The following is a 22297-nucleotide window of genomic DNA, read 5'->3' as shown; positions in this document are numbered from 1 at the left end:
TGGATTCATGCTATGGTGTTAGAATCATGCTATGGTCTTGAAATCAGACTGGTGTTAGAGTCATGCAATGGTGTTGGAGTCATGCTATGGTGTTGGAATCATGCTATGGTGTTGGAGACATTCTATGGTGTTGGAATCATGCTATGGTGTTAGAATCATGCTAAGGTGTTGAAATCATGCATTGGTATTGGAATCATTCTATGGTGTTGGAGTCATGCAATGGTGTTGGAATCATGCTGTGGTGCTGGAGACATGCTATGGTGTTGGAGTCCATGCTATGGTGTTGGATTAATGCGTGGCCACGCAGTTGTGGGTGAACAGAAGCGATTAAGCACACTCCCTTGTGGGGCCCCAGTGTTGAGGATCAGTGTGGCGGAGGTGACATTGCCTACCGTCACCGCCTGGGATTGGCCCGTTAGGAAGTCCAGGAGCCATTTGAGGAGGTGTTAAGGTTCAGGGTAATAAACTTGGGGATGAGCTTGGAGGGGACAATGGTGTTTAATGCTGAGTTGTGGTCAGTGGGTAGCATTCTCACATAGGCATTCCTCTTATCTAGGTGCCTGAGAGCAGTGTGGAGTGCAATTGAGATTGTGTCGACTTTGGATCTGTTGGGGCGGTATGCAAATTTAGTGTGTCTAGGGTGTCTGGGATGATGGAGTTGACGCATGCAATAACCAGCCTTTCAAATCACTTCATGATTACAGATGTGAGTGCTACAGGGCGGTAGTCATTGTGGAACTAAGCCTTAGAATTCTTGGGAACAGGAATGATGTTGGATAGTTTAGGACATAGGGGGATTACAAAGAGAGGTTGAAAATTACTGTGAATATGCCTGCCAGCTGTTCTGCGCATGCTCTGAGAATGCACCCTTACACAAGGCAAGGTGTTTTTTTTGTCGAGGCATGCATAAAATGCATTGAGTATGTCTGGTAGATAGCAGAGCCTGTGAGCAGAGCTGAGCTGTTGGAAATCCCGGAATCCTGCTCATCCACTCCAGTGCTCCATGACCTTCAAACCACTCCGTGCTCACAAGAAGAAAAAAAAACAGCCACACCAAATTCGCTCCATTCAGTAAAATCCCAATTGTATTTAAACTACACCCATCTATTTTTGTGACTACCTGGACCTACCACTGGTTTTGAAGTATTGAAACCAAACCATATGGACTTGCATGAAAATAATTTGAATAAACATGAAAAGGTGAACTTAAGAAGCGCACATCATTTCAAATAGGCTACATGTGATATTAAACAGCATATAAACACTCTAAATAGGTCAGGAGCCAGACAGGGAGGATAAGAAGGCTCCCCCTATCGATTCCCCTGACTCCACTATCCTGTCCGCTCAGTGAATTGAGCAATGTGGGGTGTCATATCAGAAAGCAATGTTTCAGAAAAGCATAGAATATTGCAGTTACGATAGTCCTGTTGTAACAAATCTGCGATCCGAGTTTGTCCATCTTCTTATCAATAGAATGTAAGGAAGAGGTGGACAGTTTTCCCTTCTCCTTAAAATCTTGCCAGGACTCCCCTTTCCTTGCCTCTGTAACACCAGTGTTTACTCTTAGATACCTTGACATTTGGGTCGATTACAGAAAGAGCCCAGAGCAGATGAGTCGAAGTTGAAGTTGAAGCAGGAATTGAGGTAAGTAACTGCCAATCTGATGTTAAACTGTAATCTTTGGTCACAAGAAATGATAGTGGATACATTTAGTAAAAATAAAGTTAAAATAAATGCCAAAATAATCTCAAAATAGCAAATTTAGGTAGGAGCTCACAAAACGGAGAACACCATCACGTTTGTGAGAATCTCCCCTTTCCACAGTGGGGTCACATTAGTTTGTATCCCAAACAGTGTGTATGCTACGAACAGAAGTTTGCACATTGACGGTACTGACTTCAGACCAGTCTCCTGACACTTGTGAGACCAATGTCTCATGGTCTGCCAAACCATTCTAAGTCTGCCACCTTTCACTGCAGCGGAAGTACCACATCGGTGGATGTGGTGGATTGAGACGCATCCAATGCTAAAAACAGACATCTCTAGCTTTAACTGACGGATTATGATGGTGATTTATTTCATTGTGTTACTTAGATTGACGCACCGGTGCCTCAATTGACTCTAGGACATTATACAGGACATTATACATTAACACAATGGAACCAGTATTACTTAGTCCTTTATTATTTAGCCTTTTATTATAACAGCATATTTTCTTGTTTTTATTCCATTTCCTTTTTTTTCGGGATTGGTCACTCGTACCAGTACCAGTTCCTGTATTGGCCATCACAGCTATAGCTTCCAAGGCTACAAGGAAAACATAATGAAGCACCTGTGCATACACCATTGTGTTGAGGTGATGAACACTGGACATGCAGCAATGTGTTGAGGTGGTTATAAAAGTTGTGATAGGGACAACATCGAACTGGCAGAGAAAAAGGTGTCCTATGAGCTTGTAGAGACATTTTCATGGTTGGGGGGGCTTTCATTCCCAAGGACTGTAATTTACTGTAATATAATTGAAGACTGTTCTTTGTTGTCGAACAAGGTTTTTTAGCTTTTCCTTGTAAAACAGGATTTGGGACATGTACCACTCAGAGACACCCGAGCACAAAATACTGCACATCCTCACAGTCTTGAAAGATGACTAATCTAACCTCAGAGTTGTGATGGCTACTTCAGTACTGGGAATAGCAGAAGACTTTTAGGGTGTTCAACACGTAGAGCAGGTATTCCCAAACTGGGGTAAGGGTACGCTCAACGCTGTCAGGGGTACGCCAAATTAAAAATATTTTAAAATGTATTTTATTTGACTTTTTTTTACTTCACATTTTCAGACAGTCCATTGATATTTTCCAATGGGGCCATACATTTGGGTCCGTTTTTTTTTCTAGCCTGAGTAGCCTCGTTTCACAACCAAAAATAAAATTAAAACAACTAGTGTTCAGCCAAATAACAACACAGTGTCAAATGCAGGTAGCCTAGTCAAATAATTAACATCCAATCACATTAACCGTTACTCTCTCACAGGAATTCCATTAATGGTCCGTATGTAGCCAAAATTAGCTGCTGCTCATTCCGTTTGCTCGATAAATTGATGAATTGTTAAAAAGAAGTAAGGCCCGCGTCCTGCAGTACTACACCTGCACCTGTCTACGACAAGTTGTTCTGCTTCCAGGAGCATATCCAATGCTAGGGAGTTTTTGGAGTGAGAATTAGTAAAACACGTATAAAAGCAACAGATAACATTGATAAGAAGGGGCTAGAAGCATCTTATATGGTGAGCTACTGCGTGGCTAGGACAGGCAAGCCCCATACTATTGTGGGGAATTTGACAAAGACGGGCTCTCCAATAGTAGAACCAAAACATTGAAAGACGGTTTTCTCAAATGTGAGTTTATCACCTTTCAAAGCAGAATGACTTTACCATTGTTTATTCAAATGCAGTATATGATAAACCATTTTGTAGCTCTGAGTCTCTACTTTTATCCAATGTAAAAAAAAAAAGAAATTCAAATGTTGCCACATAAGACCAAATCCAGGTGGTGAGTCACATATGGTGAGCTACCGAGTGGCTAGGACAAGTAAGCCCCATACTATTGTGGAGGACTTAATTCTTCCTGCAGCCACGGATATGGCTGGGACAATGCTGGGGGAAAAGGGCCCAAAAAAACGATACAGACAATGCCTACATCAAAAAACACAATTTCACGATGCATCAGTGACATGGCAGGAGATGTTTTGAAACAATTACTGCTTTGCATTCAAGCCAGTGAATTCTAAGCATTACAGCTGGATGAGTCAACAGATGTGGCTGGCTGGGCACATCTCCTGGTATACAGTATGTCTGTTACCATTACGGGGGTCAATTAAGAAATACATCCTCTCCTGAAAACCACTGGGAAATGCACTGTCCATTTGCAATATGTTTCAATGGGAATTTAGCATCACAAATTTGACATGCTCAAAAATACTGCAGAAATGCGAAAATGACTGGCCCACTGAACTCGGGATGACCGAGCAGTGATGGTGGTTCATCTCCATCGCTCGTTGTGTGGATTTCATCATGTCCATTTGGTGATGGTTTTTCACTATTTAACGAGAGGTATATCTATAATTCCATGTGTATAACTTGTATTATCATCTACATTTATGATGAGTATTTATGTTGAATGATGTGGCTATGCAAAATCACTTGATGTTTTTGGAACTAGTGAATCTAACGCGCCAATGTAAACTCTGATTTTTTTTTATATTAATATGAACTTTATCAAACAAACATGCATGTATTGTGTAACATGAAGTCCTATGAGTGTCATCTGATGAAGATAAATCAAGGTGTGTGATTCATTTTATCTTTATTTCTGTTTTTTATGCTATATTTTGCTGGAAAATGGCTGTGCTTATTGTGGTTTGGTGGAGACCTAACATAATCGTTTGTAGTGCTTTCGCTGAAAAGCCTATTTGAAATCGGACACTTTGGTGGTATTAACAACGAGCAAAGCTTTAAAATCATATATGACACATGTATGTTTTAGGAATTGTAATTATGAGATTTCTGTGGTTTGAATTTGGCACCCTCTATTTTCACTGGTAGTTGTCATATCGATCCTGGTATTGGGATTGAAGCCATAACAGGATAATGCAGACAGAGAAGAGCTCCAACTTCTAAAGCATGGCCTCAATTTTGTCCCTCACATTGAATATCGTTGCAGAGAGTCTCTGTAATCGTAGATTAAGATCACTCTGCGAAAAAAAACATCATCCAGATAGGCCAGTCGTGTGAGAGACTTGTCATCATGCAAGCAGTCAGACAAGTGAAAATGATGGTCATTAAAGAACTTTATGCTCGTCTCTCATTTAAAGAAAATGGTTAATACTTTGTCACTTGATAACCAGTGCACTTCTGTATGTTGTAAAAACATTGCATGGTCGCTGCCCATATCATTGCAATGTGCAGAAAACACACAAGAGTTCAGGGGCCTTGCTTTAAAAAAGTTTACAATTTTCAGTGTAGTGTCCAAAATGCCTTTCAAGGTGTCAGGCATTCCCTACATAAGGGACGCAAATTGCATTTGCTGTATGATTAATGAGAATCTCCATATTGCAAATGTACGGCCCCGTACTAGACGTCCACAAATGTTTTTAAAATTCGCCAATGGACTCGGGCAGTGCCCCAGGGCCAGATCTGCCGGGAAGTTATCAAATAAAGTCTCTCGGACATTTGCTTTCCGTTTTATAAAAATGTCAGATTTTGGTCATTTTCCCGCTGTCTCAGTAAATTCCACCAGATGGCAAATGGCTTCCTATTGCAAATGTACAAAACATCACCAATAATGACGTGGCCATTTCTCCTAAACGGAAAGACTTCGAAGACGAAACTTGGTGAGCATACGTTTGGCCTAATGGGCTGTTAGCACAGAAACAAGACGGCATCGAGGCCTCAACGCTTTTTAAGTTAACACTTTTTTGATTACTACATGATTCCATTTTTGTAATTTTTGTTGTCTTCACTTTTATTCTACAATGTAGAAAATAGTAAAACATTAAGACCCTGGAATGAGTAGGTGTGTCAATATTTTTGACTGGTGCTGTACATATTTAGCTATCTAGCAAAACAATGAACCATAATCCCAATTTATAATGTTACTACCCTGCATGAATCTGCAGGTAGAAAACCAACCAGGTTCAATGTTAATTGAAATGCATTCCAGGTGACTATCTCAGGAAACTGCCAAGAGCGTGCAAAGCTGTCATCAAGGCAAAGGGTGGCTACTTTGAAGAATCTCAAATATAAAATATATTATGATTTGTTTAACACTATTTTGGTTACTACGTGATTCCACATGTGTTATTTCATAGTTTTCATGTCTTCACTATTATTCTACAATGTAGAAAACAATTTAAAATAAAGAAAAACCCTGGAATGAGTAAATGTGTTCAAACTTTTGACTGGTACTCTATTTGTTCCAGAGCAGAGAGTGTTCCAGAGTAGAGTCCCACAGTAGCAATTGTAATTGAATACTGTCAGTGTCTGCTGTGGCAGGTGGGAAGGTGCAAGTTACCTGAAAAATATTTCATCTCTCAATGTTCAGATCTCTCAATGTTCATCTCAAAGTGCACCAAATTCATGCATTTGGCTGCTGAAATGTATTTTTTGGGGAAGGGGAGAATGCCCCCAGACCCTTACTGGCTTTGGACTAAGCCCTGAATGTCTTAAAATCCTCTACATCAGTGGATCCCAAACTTTTTTAGTCCCGTACCCCTTCAAACATTCAGCCTCCAGCTGCGTACCTCTTCTATTACCAGGGTCAGCGCATTCTCAAATGTTGTTTTATGCCATCATTGTAAGCCTGCACTATACATTTATTAAACATAAGAATGCGTGTGGGTTTTGGCACAACAGGGCTTGTGGGAAGTGACAAAGAGCTCTTATAGGACCAGGGCACAAATAATAGTATAATACTAGTCAACGGTTTTGCTCTATATTTAACCATGTTACATATAAAATCATATTTGTTCATCAAAAATTGTGAATAACTCACCACAGGTTAATGAGAAGGGTGTGCTTGAAAGGATGCACATAACTCTGTAATGTTGGGTGGTATTGGAGAGTCTCAATCTTAAATCATTTTCCACACACAGTCTGGGCCTGTATTTAGTTTTCATGCTAGTGAGGACTGAGAATCCACTCTCACATAGGTACATGGTGGCAAAGGGCATCAGTGTCTTAACAGCGCGATTTGCCAAGGAAGGATACTCTGATCGCAGCCCAGTCCATAAATCTGGCAGTGGCTTCTGATTCAATTCAATTTTCACATAACCTCCTGTTGCAATTTCGATGAGGCTCTCTTGTTCAGATATCGGTAAATGGACTGGAGGCAGGGCATGAAAAGGATAACGAATCCAGTTGTTTTTGTCATCCGTTTCGGGTAAGTTCCTGTGTAATTGAACACCCAACACACTCAGGTGCTTCGCTATATCACATTTGATGTTGTCCCTAAGCTTGAGTTAATTTGTACACAATAAATCATGACGGAAAGACTTGCCTGTTGTCCCTGTTAAAACTTTTTATGGCTGCAGGGGCAGTATTGAGTAGCTTGGATGAAAGGTGCCCATATCAAACGGCCTGCTCCTCAGTCATAGTTGCTAATATTTGCATAGCATTATTAGTATTTGATAGAAAACTATCTGAAGTTTCTAAAACTGTTTGAATGATGTCTGTGAGTATAACAGAACTTATATTGGCAGGCATAATCCTGAGTTGAAATCAAAACAGGAAGTCAGAAATCTGAGCTTGTATGTATTCACCAGAGTCCCCAATGAAATCCCCTTGAGATATGAATGATGTGCGCCTAGGGGTTCCACTAGATGTCATCCATCAATAGAAATTATAATGAGGCTTCTATGTTGTTGTGGGAGTGAATGAGAGCAGAATATATCAGATGTCCATCAAGCAGCCATTTTGTGATCGCACTTTTTCCTCATGGTAGTCACTTGCGTTCCATTGCTCACGTAGACAAGAAGGAATACTCCGGTTGGAACTTTATTGAAGCTATATGTTAAAAACATCTTAATGATTGATTCTATACTTAGTTTGAAATGTTTCTTCGAACCGTAATATCACTTTTTGAAGTTTTTGTCCTTTATAACGCTGACCAGAATTTGCGTTTTGATATGTATACCAAACGAGCTAACAAAAGAAGGTATTTGGACATAAATATTTATCATGTAATTTCTTGTTTATGTTGACGCCATCTTTGCGGCTGTGGTGTTTTTACTTTTGAGCGCCGTCTCAGATTATTGCATGCGTTTCATTTTCCGTAAAGTTTTTTTGAAATCTGACACAGCGGTTGCATTAAACAAGTCAAAATATATTTTATATTTGCTGTACATATATATTTATTGTATACTTTTTTTACATTTCATTTAGATATGAGTTTCGATAACCACACATCACTTGCACTATGCAGTATTGAAAACAAAATGTTTTACTGAAAATCTCTAGGATTACTAATTTTAAAGGGTTGAATATGTTGTCATACAACTTCAGTCCAGAGAGGGGCACTGGGTAACTTTCAGAATATATGTGCTTCAGTCAGAAAAACGCTATTTCATCTCTTTAGTCTCAGCTAGCTAGCTAGCCATTAGCTACCGAAGCGGCTAGCCAGCCAAGCTAGCTACAGAAACGAAACCCTTCAAATACACTCGCTGGAAATAAACACTGGGTCAGATGGTTTAGACCCTTTCTTCTTTAACTTCTTCGATATAGGGGGCGCTCTTTTAATTTTTGGATGAAAAACGTTCCCGTTTTAAACAAGATATTTTGTCACGAAAAGATGCTCGAATATGCATATAATTGACAGCTTTGGAAAGAAAACACCCTGACGTTTCCAAAATGATATTGTCTGTGAGTGCCACAGAACTGATGTTACAGGCAAAACTGAGATAAAAATCCAATCAGGAAGTGCCACATTTTTTGAAACTGCCTCATTCCAATGACTCCTTATATGGCTGTGGAGGAGCTAGGAGTCAGCTTACGTTTTCCACGTTCTCCCCAAGGTGTCTGCAGCATTGTGACGTATTTGTAGGCATATCATTGGAAGATTGACCATAAGAGACCACATCTACCAGGTGGTCGCTTGGTGTCCTCCGTCGCAATTATTGCGTAATCTCCAGCTGCAGTATTTTTCCGTTTGCCTTTGATGAGAAACCGACTGCCAGGAATGATTTTTCATCGAATAGAATTGTGAAAACACCTTGAGGATTGATTCTAAACAACGTTTGCCATGTTTCTGTCGATATTAAGGAGCTAATTTGGAAAAGAGTTTGGCGTTGTGTTGACTGCATTTTCGTTTTTTTTCTTAGCCAAATGTGAACATTTCTCTTACATTTCTCTTACACAAATAATCTTTTTGGAAAAAATGAACATTTGCTATCTAACTGAGAGTCTCGTCATTGAAAACATCCGAAGTTCTTCAAAGGTAAATGATTTTATTTGAATGCTTTTCTTGTTTTTGTGAAACTGTTGCCTGCTGAATGGTAGGCTTAATGCTATGCTAGGCTATCAATACTCTTACACAAATGCTTGTGTAGCTTTGGTTAAAGCATATTTTTAAAATCTGAGATGACAGTGTTGTTAACAAAAGGCTAAGCTTGTGTTTCAATATATTTATTTCATTTCATTCGCGATTTTCATGAATAGGAAACGTTGCGTTATGGTAATGAGCTTGAGGCTATGATTACGCTCCCGGATACGGGATTGCCCGACGCTAGAGGTTAACTTCTTGGCGCTACCCATCCCTTAAGCGGGATAATTGTCATCAGCAACCGCTGAATAGCATAGCGCCTCAGTCAAATAATATTACCAAAAATATTCATATTGAGCAATATTGCAAAACACAGCTTAGCCTTTTGTTAATCCACCTGTCGTCTCAGATTTTTTAAATTATGCTTTACAGCGAAAGCAATTCAAGCGTTTGTGTAAGTTTATCGATCGCATGACAAAACATTAAGTACACTTAGCATCAGGTAGCTTGGTCACGAAAATCTGAAAAGCAATCAAATTAAGCGTTTACCTTTGATGATCTTCGGATGTTTTCACTCACGAGACTCCCAGTTACACAACAAATGTTCCTTTTGTTTCATAAAGATTATTTTTATATCCAAAATACCTCCGTTTGTTTGGCACATTATGTTCAGAAATCCACAGGAAAGAGCGGTCACGACAACGCAGACAAATTCCAAATAATATCCGCAATGTCCACAGAAAAATGTCAAACGTTTTTTATAATCAATCCTCATGTTGTTTTTATAATATATAATCGATAATATATCAACCACAAATGTCTTTCACAGTAGGAGAGGGATTACGGAGATGTAATTTGTAGATCGGCAGGTAAGGGTGGTCTCGAGAGGCTAGATGTTCTTTACCCTTCAGGCATCAGATTTGCCACCAATGCTCCTTATAGGACACATCACTGCAGTCTATACTCTTCTGTAAACTGGTCACCTCTGCATGCCTGTCACAAAACCCACTGGTTGATGCTTATTTATAAAATCATTTTAGGCCTCACTACACCCAATCTGAGATACCTACTGCAGCCCTCATCATTCACATACAACACCCGTTCTGCCAGTCACATTCTGTTAAAGATCCCCAAAGCAAACACATCCCTGAGCCGCTCCTCTTTTCAGTTTGCTGCAGTTAGCGACTGTAACGAGCTGCAAAAAAACCCACTTAAACTGGACAGTTTTATCTCCGTCTCTTCATTCAAAGACTCAATCATGGACACTCTTACTGACAGTTGTGGATGCTTTGTGTGATGTATTGTTGTCTCTACCTTCTTGACTTTGTGCTGTTGACTGTGCCCAATAACGTTTGTACCATGTTTTGTGCTGCTACCATGTTGTGTTGCTACCATGCTGCATTGTCATGTGCTGCTACCTTGCTATGTTTTTTTCTTAGGTCTCTCTCTACGTAGTGTTTTGTTGTCTTTCTTGTTGTGATTTGTGTTTTGTCCTATATTTATATTGTATTTATTTCTTATTTTAATTCCAGGCCCCTGTACCTGCAGGAGGCCTTTTGCCTTTTGGTAGGCAGTCATTGTAAATAAGAATGTGTTCTTAACTGACTTGCCTAGTTAAATAAAGGTTAAATTAAGAAAAATAAATACAAAATGACAGCTATGCACACATTTGGCATTCTCTCAACCAGAATCATGAGGTAATCACCTGGAATGCATTTCAATTAACAGGTGTGCATTGTTAAAAGTTAATTTGTGGAATTTTGATCCTTGTTAATGTGTTTAAGCCAATCAGTTGTGTTGTAACAAAACTGTGGTGGTATACAGTAGATAGCCCTATTTCGTAAAAGACCAAGTCCATATTATGTCAAGAACAGCTCAAATAAGCAAAAACAAATGACAGACACATGCATACACACACACACACACGATAGCATACGCAGTATACACATACGTACACATGGGTTTTGTACTGTATTCATGTGGTTGTTGTGGAGAATTGGCCTGAGGGCACACAGTCTGTGAATATATTGTAATGTTTTTAAAATTGTAGAAATTAATTTTGCTGGACCACCGGAAGAGTAGCTGCTGCCTTGGCTGGGGATCCATAATAAATACAAATACAAAAGGTCAGTCAATGGACAACATTTCATTAACGTTGTAAGTTTCTTCGAGCTCAGTCACAAAAACCATCAAGAGCTATGATGAAACTGGCTCTCATGAGGACCGCCATAGGAAAGGAATACTCAGAGTTACCTATGCTGCAGAGGATAAGTGCATTAGAGTTACCTAATGGAGAAGGAGTTGTGATGGTGTGGGGGTGCTTTGCTATGATTTATTTATAATTCAAGGCACAGTTAACCAGCATGGCTACCACAGAATTCTGCAGCGATATGCCATCCCATCTGGTTTGCGCTTAATAGGACTATCATTTGTTTTGTAACAGGACAACAGGCTGTGAAAGGGCTATTTGACCAATAAGGAGAGTGATGGAGTGCTTTTTCAGATGACCTGGCCTCCACAATAACCCGAACTCAAACCAATTGAGATGGTCTGGGATGAGTTGGACTGCTGAGTGAAGTAAAAGCAGCCAACAAGTGCCCAGCATATGTGGGAACTCTGTAAAGACTTTTGGAAAAGCATTTCAGGTGAAGCTGGTCGAGAGAATGCCAAGAGTGTGCAAAACTGTCATCAAGGCAAAGGGTGGCTACTTTGAAGAATCTTAAATATATATTTTTTTAAAACATGTATATTTATATTTTTCTACTATCAAAGGTTTTGGGACTGGATCAAAAACACCCTGGGCTTAATCCTGGAGGCCTAGGCCTAATGATGTCACTGCCATCATGTGGTCAACTATGGACAACGTCAAACCATGAGTACTACATGCAGGCATATAGAAAAGTGGGGATGGACATCAGGAGCTCAAATTCACTTATATTGTACCATGGAAGACAGCTCAGATAAGATTGGACTGTATTTACCAAACAGTACCAGCTGCAGGTGGGTGAAACTGTTACAGCTCTTTGATGATGAGGTCTCGCAACGAATGTCACCCCAAATATGACTACTGTGACAATTGTGCTACTTCATCCAACTGCAAGGACAGTGGTGAGGCCCATAAAGCGTATTCCTACATAACATTTCAGACAGCAACAACAGGGAAATATTAACAGTACATAACATTGTAAGTGAAAATAATTACGCAAATAAATGGTACAAAACTGTAATTTTCTGCGAAAAAAAAGTCAACATAGTGGTTTAAAAGTAAATACCAATGGCGCAAAGTACTTAACTAAAAATACTTTAAAGTACTACCTAAGTTGTTTTTTTAGAGTATCTGTACTTTACTATTAATATTTTTGGTTTTACTATGACTTTTACTTCACTACAAATTATGTACTTTTTACTCCATATGTTTTCCCTGACACCCAAAAGTACTCATTGCATTTTGAATGCTTTGCAGAACAGGAACATTGTCTAATTCATACACTGATCAAGAGAACATCCCTGGTTATTCCTACTGCCTGATCTGGTGGACTCACTCTACTCACTCATGCTCTGTTTGCAAAAATTATGTGTTGGAGCGTGCCTCTGGTTTGCTTAATTTAAGAAATTTGAAATTATATATATTTTTACTTTTACTTTTGATACTTAAGTATACTTTAGCAATTACATTTACTTTTGATAGTTACGTATATTTTAAACCAAATACTTCTAGACTTTTACTCAAGTTGTTTCATTTTCTATTAAGGTATCTTTACCTTAACTCAAGTATGACAATTGGTTACTTTTTCCACCCCTGGTAAATACACATGTTTTGTGAGTCTACATTGTGATTGGTTTCAGTACTACGTCTTCTTTCCTCTTTCTTACATTACTTCTCTAACTGTGGCATTTACGAGACCAATTCCCATGGTCTCAGCACTACAACTGAAATCAGCTGTCAACGTTTGTGCCTCTGTCTGTGTGCCAAACGAGCAGACAGTTTGTTCTTCTCACGGTAAGTTCAGTTTGTGGTTGTCAACACTAGTTCCTCATAGTCCAATTTGTTTAACAGGTTTATTTGGAAGTTCTGGAAGCTTGGGTAGAACCTGCCAGGTGTCAAAGCAAACACCTTCTGATCAAGAAGCACACTTACTATATGGTTGATGTCTCAGATGTTCTTGAGATTGAGTGCTTTCTAGACTCTGGCTTCAGCTCACAGTCTTTATCAAATCACTGCATGACGTCTGTTCGCTCTCCAATGGTCCTGCTGACTTTCTGTGCAATGTCAAACTGAACATTGGCCCATCGATGTTGGATGAGGTCTTTTGTTAGGCTCACATGGTGTTCGCAGTTCAAGTCCAACGCTATGTTGTTTCCTGATCTTGCATTCACTGTGCGGTTCAACCGGAGTCTATGAGACACACTGATGCTTCGTAGGGCTACATCTGGCTTAAATATTTGCTTGATTATCAACTACTGACATCTTGTGTTCTTTTTGCTCATGATGACTCAGTTGTTTCTGACTTCTGAAGGTCGGATGGCTACAGCCAGGATAGTGACAGTTAGTCCATGGATAGTCCATGGATTCAAGGCCTTTTTTCAAATGTCCAATTGCTGCATCTGCATTTTGTTTTGTTAACTGTTTACCTGTTAATGTACAGTTCACAAGCAGTCTCTGCAGTATTGCCATCTACTTCAATGGAAGAATATAGGACATAATGTCCATTAAGTAGTTTGATCCTTCTCATCATGTCTTCTGGCTGTCTTTCATCTCCACCTAGTAGCCCTAAAGGTATTATATCTGATGTACAGTACTTGTCATTACATTTTTGTATTTGTTAAGTAAGTGCCATTTAACATTAGAGGTGTAGTGATTCAATTGTCTCACAACGACACGTCCCACAAGTCATTTAATTAGTTCCTGAGTATTGTTTGTCTTCAGTGTTTGGCACAAATTTAGATAAAGGAACTACAAGTACTGATCTGGGGACTTGTTGTGAGAGGTGATCTGCACCAACCCATTAATAACACCAACATGTTCCTGAAATCAACGCGTTCCTGACAACAACGCGTTCCTGACACCAACGCGTTCCTGACACCAACGCGTTCCTGACACCAACGCGTTCCTGACACCAACGCGTTCCTGATACCAACGCGTTCCTGACACCAACGCGTTCCATTATGATTCAGTGGTAGTCCTTTTTTTTATGTTATAGTGAAATTATGTGTTATGCTACTGTCAAAGTTGTCAATTGTAAAATACTGTGGATTTCTCCATGCATAGGCCTATGAAAGGAGCACAGAAACATTTTAATTAATTCCCTTGAATACCGAATATCAGCCCAATCTACAGTGCCTTGCGAAAGTATTCGGCCCTCTTGAACTTTGCGACCTTTTGCCACATTTCAGGCTTCAAACATAAAGATATAAAACTGTATTTTTTTGTGAAGAATCAACAACAAGTGGGACACAATCATGAAGTGGAACGACATTTATTGGATATTTAAAACTTTTTTAACAAATCAAAAACTGAAAAATTGGGCGTGCAAAATTATTCAGCCCCCTTAAGTTAATACTTTGTTGCCACCTTTTGCTGCGATTACAGCTGTAAGTCGCTTGAGGTATGTCTCTATCAGTTTTGCACATCGAGAGACTGACATTTTTTTCCCATTCCTCCTTGCAAAACAGCTCAAGCTCAGTGAGGTTGGATGGAGAGCATTTGTGAACAGCAGTTTTCAGTTCTTTCCACAGATTCTCGATTGGATTCAGGTCTGGACTTTGACTTGGCCATTCTAACACCTGGATATGTTTATTTTTGAACCATTCCATTGTAGATTTTGCTTTATGTTTTGGATCATTGTCTTGTTGGAAGACAAATCTCCGTCCCAGTCTCAGGTCTTTTGCAGACTCCATCAGGTTCTTCCAGAATGGTCCTGTATTTGGCTCCATCCATCTTCCCATCAATTTGAACCATCTTCCCTGTCCCTGCTGAAGAAAAGCAGGCCCAAACCATGATGCTGCCACCACCATGTTTGACAGTGGGATGGTGTGTTCAGCTGTGTTGCTTTTACGCCAAACATCACGTTTTGCATTGTTGCCAAAAAGTTCAATTTTGGTTTCATCTGACCAGAGCACCTTCTTCCACATGTTTGGTGTGTCTCCCAGGTGGCTTGTGGCAAACTTTAAACAACACTTTTTATGGATATCTTTAAGAAATGGCTTTCTTCTTGCCACTCTTCCATAAAGGCCAGATTTGTGCAATATACGACTGATTGTTGTCCTATGGACAGAGTCTCCCACCTCAGCTGTAGATCTCTGCAGTTCATCCAGAGTGATCATGGGCCTCTTGGCTGCATCTCTGATCAGTCTTCTCCTTGTATGAGCTGAAAGTTTAGAGGGACGGCCAGGTCTTGGTAGATTTGCAGTGGTCTGATACTCCTTCCATTTCAATATTATCGCTTGCACAGTGCTCCTTGGGATGTTTAAAGCTTGGGAAATCTTTTTGTATCCAAATGCGGCTTTAAACTTCTTCACAACAGTATCTCGGACCTGCCTGGTGTGTTCCTTGTTCTTCATGATGCTCTCTGCGCTTTTAACGGACCTCTGAGACTATCACAGTGCAGGTGCATTTATACGGAGACTTGATTACACACAGGTGGATTGTATTTATCATCATTAGTCATTTAGGTCAACATTGGATCATTCAGAGATCCTCACTGAACATCTGGAGAGAGTTTGCTGCACTGAAAGTAAAGGGGCTGAATAATTTTGCACGCCCAATTTTTCAGTTTTTGATATGTTAAAAAAGTTTGAAATATCCAATAAATGTCGTTCCACTTCATGATTGTGTCCCACTTGTTGTTGATTCTTCACAAAAAAATACAGTTTTATATATTTATGTTTGAAGCCTGAAATGTGGCAAAAGGTCGCAAAGTTCAAGGGGGCCGAATACTTTCGCAAGGCACTGTAAGTCATAGACTGTTCTCTCTGCTATCGCACGGCAAGCGATGCCGGAGTGCCAAGTCTAGGACCAAAAACAGTCACCCAGACTATTTACACATTGACTCAGTACCGGTACCCCTTGTTATTATTTTGTATTTTTTACTTTAGTTTACTTGGTAAATATTTTCTTAACTATTTTTCTTGAACTGTATTATTGGTTAAGGGCTTGTAAGTAAGCATTTCACGGTAAGGTCTACACCTGTTGTATTCGGTGCATGTGACAAATGTAATGTGATTTGATTTGTCCAGATGGAATAGGATAGTATGCATAGTGATGGCGATTGTATCATGCGTGGATCTATTCGGAGAGTATGCGAACTGCAGTGGTTCTAGGGTTTCGGGTAAGGTGGAGGTGATTTGATCCCTAATTTGCCTCTCAAAACACTTCATGATGACAGAAGTGAGTGCTACGGAGTGATAGTGATTTGGTTCAGTTACCTTTGCTTTCTTGGGTACAGGAACAATGGTAGACATCTTGAGGCAAGTGGGGAGAGAAAACCAGAGAGATTGAATACGGTTTGTGTGTGTGTGTGTGTGTGTGTGTGTGTGTGTGTGTGTGTGTGTGTGTGTGTGTGTGAATGGATGGGAAAGTCCTCTGCATGTGACAAGGATGGTAGAAACATTGCTGAAATATTTCTGTTGTTCTCTATTCTGTCATTTTCTGTCTCTGGCTCTTTTCTCCCATTACTGGCTGCAACAAGAAAGGATAGACTGAGGGACAAATGCAAATACAAAAATATTTTGGAACATCAAACATCTATCAACTAGCATGCTTCATTTTCAAATCATTACCCTATAAACTGGGTTCATCGTAAGGTTATTTTCCTACACATACTTTATAGCTCACACACTGGATTGAGACAGATGGGTTGAGATAGATGAACGTTTCAGTAAATTATTACCATGAGAGAAATGGATGTTTCAGTAAAATATTACCACGGGAGGAGTGGCTGTTTCAGTCAAATATTTCCAATCAGAGAAATGGATGTTTCAGTAAATTATTACCATGAGAGAGATTTATGTTTCAGTAAAATATTACCATGAGAGAAGTGGATGTTTCAGAACAATATTACCATGAGAGAAATTGATGTTTCAGTAAATTATTACCATGAGAGAAGTTGATGTTTCAGTAAAATATGTCCATGATAGAAAAGGATGTTTCAGTAAAATATTACCATGAGAGAAGTGGATGTTTCAGAACAATATTACCATGAGAGAAATGTATGTTTCAGTAAAATATTATCACGAGAGAAGTGGATGTTTCAGTAAAATATTTCCAATTAGAGAAATTGATGTTTCAGTAAATTATTACCATGAGAGAAGTGGATGTTTCAGTAAAATATTACCATGAGAGAAATGGATGTTGGTGTGTGTGTGTACGTCTATTACCATCCGGCATGCTCGGCTCTCGGCAGCACCCCAGGGGTGTCTCATTGTAGTAATGAGTCTTTTGAAGTGAGGAGAAGTGATTGAATGGGATAACCTCAGCACACAAAGACGGGGAGGATTGCTATTAGCTCTGTCCTCTGGACTGGAGGAGCAAGTGGTTCAGTCACTGTCTGTTCTCTGGACTGGAGGAGTTAGTGGTTCAGTCACTGTCTGTTCTCTGGACTGGAGGAGCAAGTGGTTCAGTCACTGACTGTGCTCTGGACTGGGGGAGTTAATGGTTCAGTCACTGTCTGTTCTCTGGACTGGAGGAGCAAGTGGTTCAGTCACTGTCTGTCCTCTGGACTGGAGGAGCAAGTGGTTCAGTCACTGTCTGTTCTCTGGACTGGAGGAGCTAGTGGTTCAGTCACTGTCTGTTTTCTAACTGGAGGAGTTAGTGGTTCAGTCACTGTCTGTACTCTGGACTGGAGGAGCAAGTGGTTCAGTCACTGTCTGTCCTCTGGACTGGAGGAGCAAGTGGTTCAGTCACTGTCTGTTCTCTGGACTGGAGGAGCAAGTGGTTCAGTCACTGTCTGTTCTCTGGACTGGAGGAGCTAGTGGTTCAGTCACTGTCTGTTCTCTGGATTGGAGGAGTTGGTGGTTCAGTCACTGTCTGTTCTCTGGACTGGAGGAGCTAGTGGTTCAGTCACAGTATGTCCTCTGGACTGGAGGAGCAAGTGGTTCAGTCACTGTCTTTTTATTCTCCCCTTGATATTCATGGTTGCTAAACATACCCAGATTTTAATTAAGGTATTCGTGATTTAGTTTCAATGCATATCTACCTCTCTCATTTCAGCATATTAATAATCATTCTTAATTGATCTTGCCATCCTTCTTTGGTCAGTATGTGCCCAACATAGCAGGTGGTGGTGGGCTGGACACTGTCACTCATCTAGATATAGATGTCTATAGAGCCTGTCTGTATTCCTGATGTCTGTAACCATTAGCTAAACTGTAATGTAATACTGACATCTCAGAACCACTTGTTTTGCAAGCTGATCAACACACAGTTAAGTGTCTCTGTCAAATGAATATGTAGCTTAAATGTATGTTTGTACTTGTTCCAATAAAGGTAGTGACACTCCAACAAAACACTTTTACAATAAGCCTAAATCTAAAAACACATACAACCTATTGATATAATACATCATTTTAAAAGCAGGACACTAATCCCTCCAAAGAGTAGGCATTAGGCTGTTTGAGAAAGTTTGAATGCTAAGCAACCTGCCTACAAATTCTTTGAAGTACAATAGACCAACATAGCTAGTGTAGTAGGGCAAAGCTGTGTGCTAAAAATACCTGGTAGAGCATGGGTGAAGTAGGCATTGTGGTGGTCATGTGAATGTCCTTCTTTTTTCGGCTTCAGACCAATGCCTACTTTCACTTAACTTAGTTTTCGTGTTTCATTTTCATGGTTTTTAGAAAGAAAGCGGATTGTACAACATTTCCACATGCAAAAGGTCCCTTTCAAAAATGTAGTAATTTGCTCTTCAAATCATGTCATAAAAATGTTTTGTCTCACAGAATGTATTGTTGTAACTATTACTTTACAGACATGGAGATTTGCAATTATGCAAAACAAATAGATTCACCCTTTAAAGAGGAGAGGGGGATCATTCCTGTAAGTGACTGTCAAATGTATTTTTAATTTAGCTGAGTGAGCATTAGGAAAGACATCTCAACCTTTTTGGCGGGGAATCCCCTAGGCCTCCCTCCAGTGTTTTACTTGTTGATGACTACTTCAGATTTTCGGTATCACAATGAAAATGAACTTGACAATTTTGATCAGTCAGCGAGAATTTGGAATCAGTCAATTGAAATACATTAATTAGGCCCTAATCTATAGATTGCACATGACTGGACAGGTGCACAGCCATGGGTGGGCCTGGCAGGTCATAGGCCTACCCACTAGGGAGAAAGTTCCACAAACTGGGGAGCCAAGCCCAGCCAATCAGAATACGTTTTCTCTAACACGATGTTGGAGGTGCCATATTGTATAGAAATTAACATTAAATTCTCTGGCAACAGCTCTGGTGGACATTTCTGCAGTCAGCCAATTGCCAATTGCACGCTCCCTCAACATTTGAGACATCTATGGCATAGTGTTGTGTGACAAAACTGCATATTTCAGAATGGTATTTTATTGACCCCAGCACAAGGTGCAGCTGTGTAATGATCATGCTTTTAAATCAGCTTCTTGATATGCTACACCTGTAAGGTGGATGGATTTATTTTGAATTCAAGATGGTTTGGGATGAGTTGGACCGCAGAGTGAAGGATAAGCAGTTTGCTGTTATGATGCAATTTGCATCTCTGATGAGTTGATTTGCATCTCTGGCAAATAAATGTTCATCTAAAAACTGGCACCCTGCTGATCAAGTTTACTGACGGCACAGCAGAATTATTTGAGGGCTACCTGCCTGCCAACTGCTCATTGCTAACTGGGATGTAACTAGATATGTAGCTGTTTTAACTGTATACTCTTACCTGTGTATGGATTAATGATTCACAACAGACTGAAACATTTAAAAAATATCATTCTCATCAGGCATCGACAAGGCATTCCATATTCCTTATCCCACCGAGATGTGTTGGATGTCACCAATTCAGGGCAACACTATTATTGAAAGAGGAGGATGAGAACAGAGGAGAGAGAGAGTCAGCTTTTCCAATGCGGAGATCCTCCGTGACATAGAGAAGAGCAGTCTCGGTTGAGTGACCCATCTTCAAGCCTGACTGGTTAGGGTCAGGTAGATCATTCTGAGAGAAATAACAAAAAAGTTCATCAGACAGCACGCTCAAGTGCTTTGTAAAGAAAAGAAAGGGATACGGGTCTATAGTTTTGACATCAGTTGAGTCGACTGTTGGTTTCTTGTGGAGGGGAACAACATTTCGAAGTCAGAGGGAACACAGCCAGTGGTCAGGGATGAGTTGATGAGGGCAGAGAGGATTGAGATAAGGTCTCCAGGAATGGTCTGGAGAAGGGAGGAGGGGATGTGGTCAAGCGGGCAGGTTGTCTAGCGGCCAGACCTCACTAGTCGCAGGATGTCCTCTGGAGAGAGAGGGGAAAAAGAGGTCAAGGCATAGGGTAGTTCTGTGTGAGTGGGTCGAGTGGACTCAATAAACTGAGTGAATGAGGAGCTGATGTCATCAACATTATTTTCAAAGTTGTTGACAAAGTCGTCCGCAGAGAGGGTGGAGGTAGGGGGAGGGGGTGGAGGATTAAGGATGGAGGAGAAGGTGGAAAAGAGTTTCCTAGGGTTAGGGGCAGAAGCTTGAAATTTAGATTTGGTGAAAGTGGCTTTAGTGGTGGATACATAGAGAGAGAAGAAGATAGAGATTAGGGAGTGGAAGAACGATAAGTCCTCTGGAAGTTTAGTTTTCCTCCTTTTTCGCTAAGCTGCACACAGCCCTGTTCTGTAAGTTCACAATTAGTCACTCAACCACAGAACAGAATGGGAGGAAGGGGAGAGTGTGACTCATAGGATGCTGAAAGGGAGGAGAGTTGGGTCTAAGAGGCAGAATCAGGAGACAGGAGGGAGTGAAAGTAGTGATCAGCGACCTGTAGGGGGGTTGCAGTGAGATTAGTAGGCAAGCAGACTTTATTAAGTACAAAACAATCCAAATACAATATGATAGCCAGCTAATGTTTACTTATTGTTAAATATAGAAAGGTTAGCAGCTAACGTTAGCTAGCAAGTAGCTAGCAGACTAACTTGATTATGAAGGCAGCAGTCTCCACACTGACCTGAATAGGAGAACGTTGGCCATTCATTTGTGAATTTCTCACTTGCCTGTGCCAAACCCCCATGTTTTCGTTCAAACTAAATGGTGGGGCGGCATCATGTGGGAATTGATGCATAGGTACTTTTTTAAACCGATCAAACTGCTTTGAAAATGTTACTCAAGCCTCAAAGCTTCTGTGACGTGTGTCCCAATGCTACATCAAGCCTCTTTCCCACAAATTTGAACGTTTTCTTCATTATATTGTTCTGGAGACAGCTCTGCAGAGTGGTCACTAGCTACCACAGCCACAAAGTTATAAAATCTGATTTTAAACCTCACCCTAACCTTAACCACACTGCTAACGTTGATGAGTAACCCTAACCTTAAATTAAAACCAAAAAGCACATTTTGTTTTATACACTTTTACAATACATACACCTTTGACTTTGCAGCTGGCCCATCTAGCAGAAATTGCTCAGTGCTGCCTCCAGGGCAATAAACGTCAACCTGCCTTTCAGAACAACTCAGAAGCATGGAATCCTCCAGGGGCCTCATTTATAAACGTTACGCACAAAATATGCCCCAAAACATCCATGCGGCAGTTGGTATTTATAAAAACTGAACTTGACATGAAATTGTGCTTATCCTCTTGCATTGCAATTATAGCAACAGTAACCTAGTAGTAGCCTTGAGCAGGAATATATGATGACACTCTTATTCCTAAAAAAAATTACCTAGCTAAATATAATAAGATAAGCGAAAATTCATTTATTTTATCTCTGCATTCTAAAATAATGATAAATATTTCCTATTATTTTATTTCAAATCCATGATCATTGCATAATACATTCCTCATCTTTTCTGACTAGGCCTGCAAAAAGTTAGGATAGGTTACCATTCATCCCATCTCTCATTTAATTGGACCCACTTCCCAGTGGTAAATAGAGAACATTATTGAATTCAAAGGATCTGTTACAGATCCTCAACAATTTGCAATTGTTTTTGTCTTTCAGAAATGGTCAGATTTTAACGGTTTTCCTCCTCTTCTGAGGAGGAGTAGGAAGGATTGGACCAATATGCAGCGTGGTAAGTGTTCGGGAAGGACCGGACCAATATGCAGCGTGGTAAGT

Source organism: Oncorhynchus mykiss, chromosome 23 (assembly GCF_057628025.1).
Source record: "Oncorhynchus mykiss isolate SJ-2025 chromosome 23, ASM5762802v1, whole genome shotgun sequence".
Classification (NCBI taxonomy): Eukaryota; Metazoa; Chordata; class Actinopteri; order Salmoniformes; family Salmonidae; genus Oncorhynchus; species Oncorhynchus mykiss.
Note: the sequence above shows the minus strand (reverse complement) of the source record.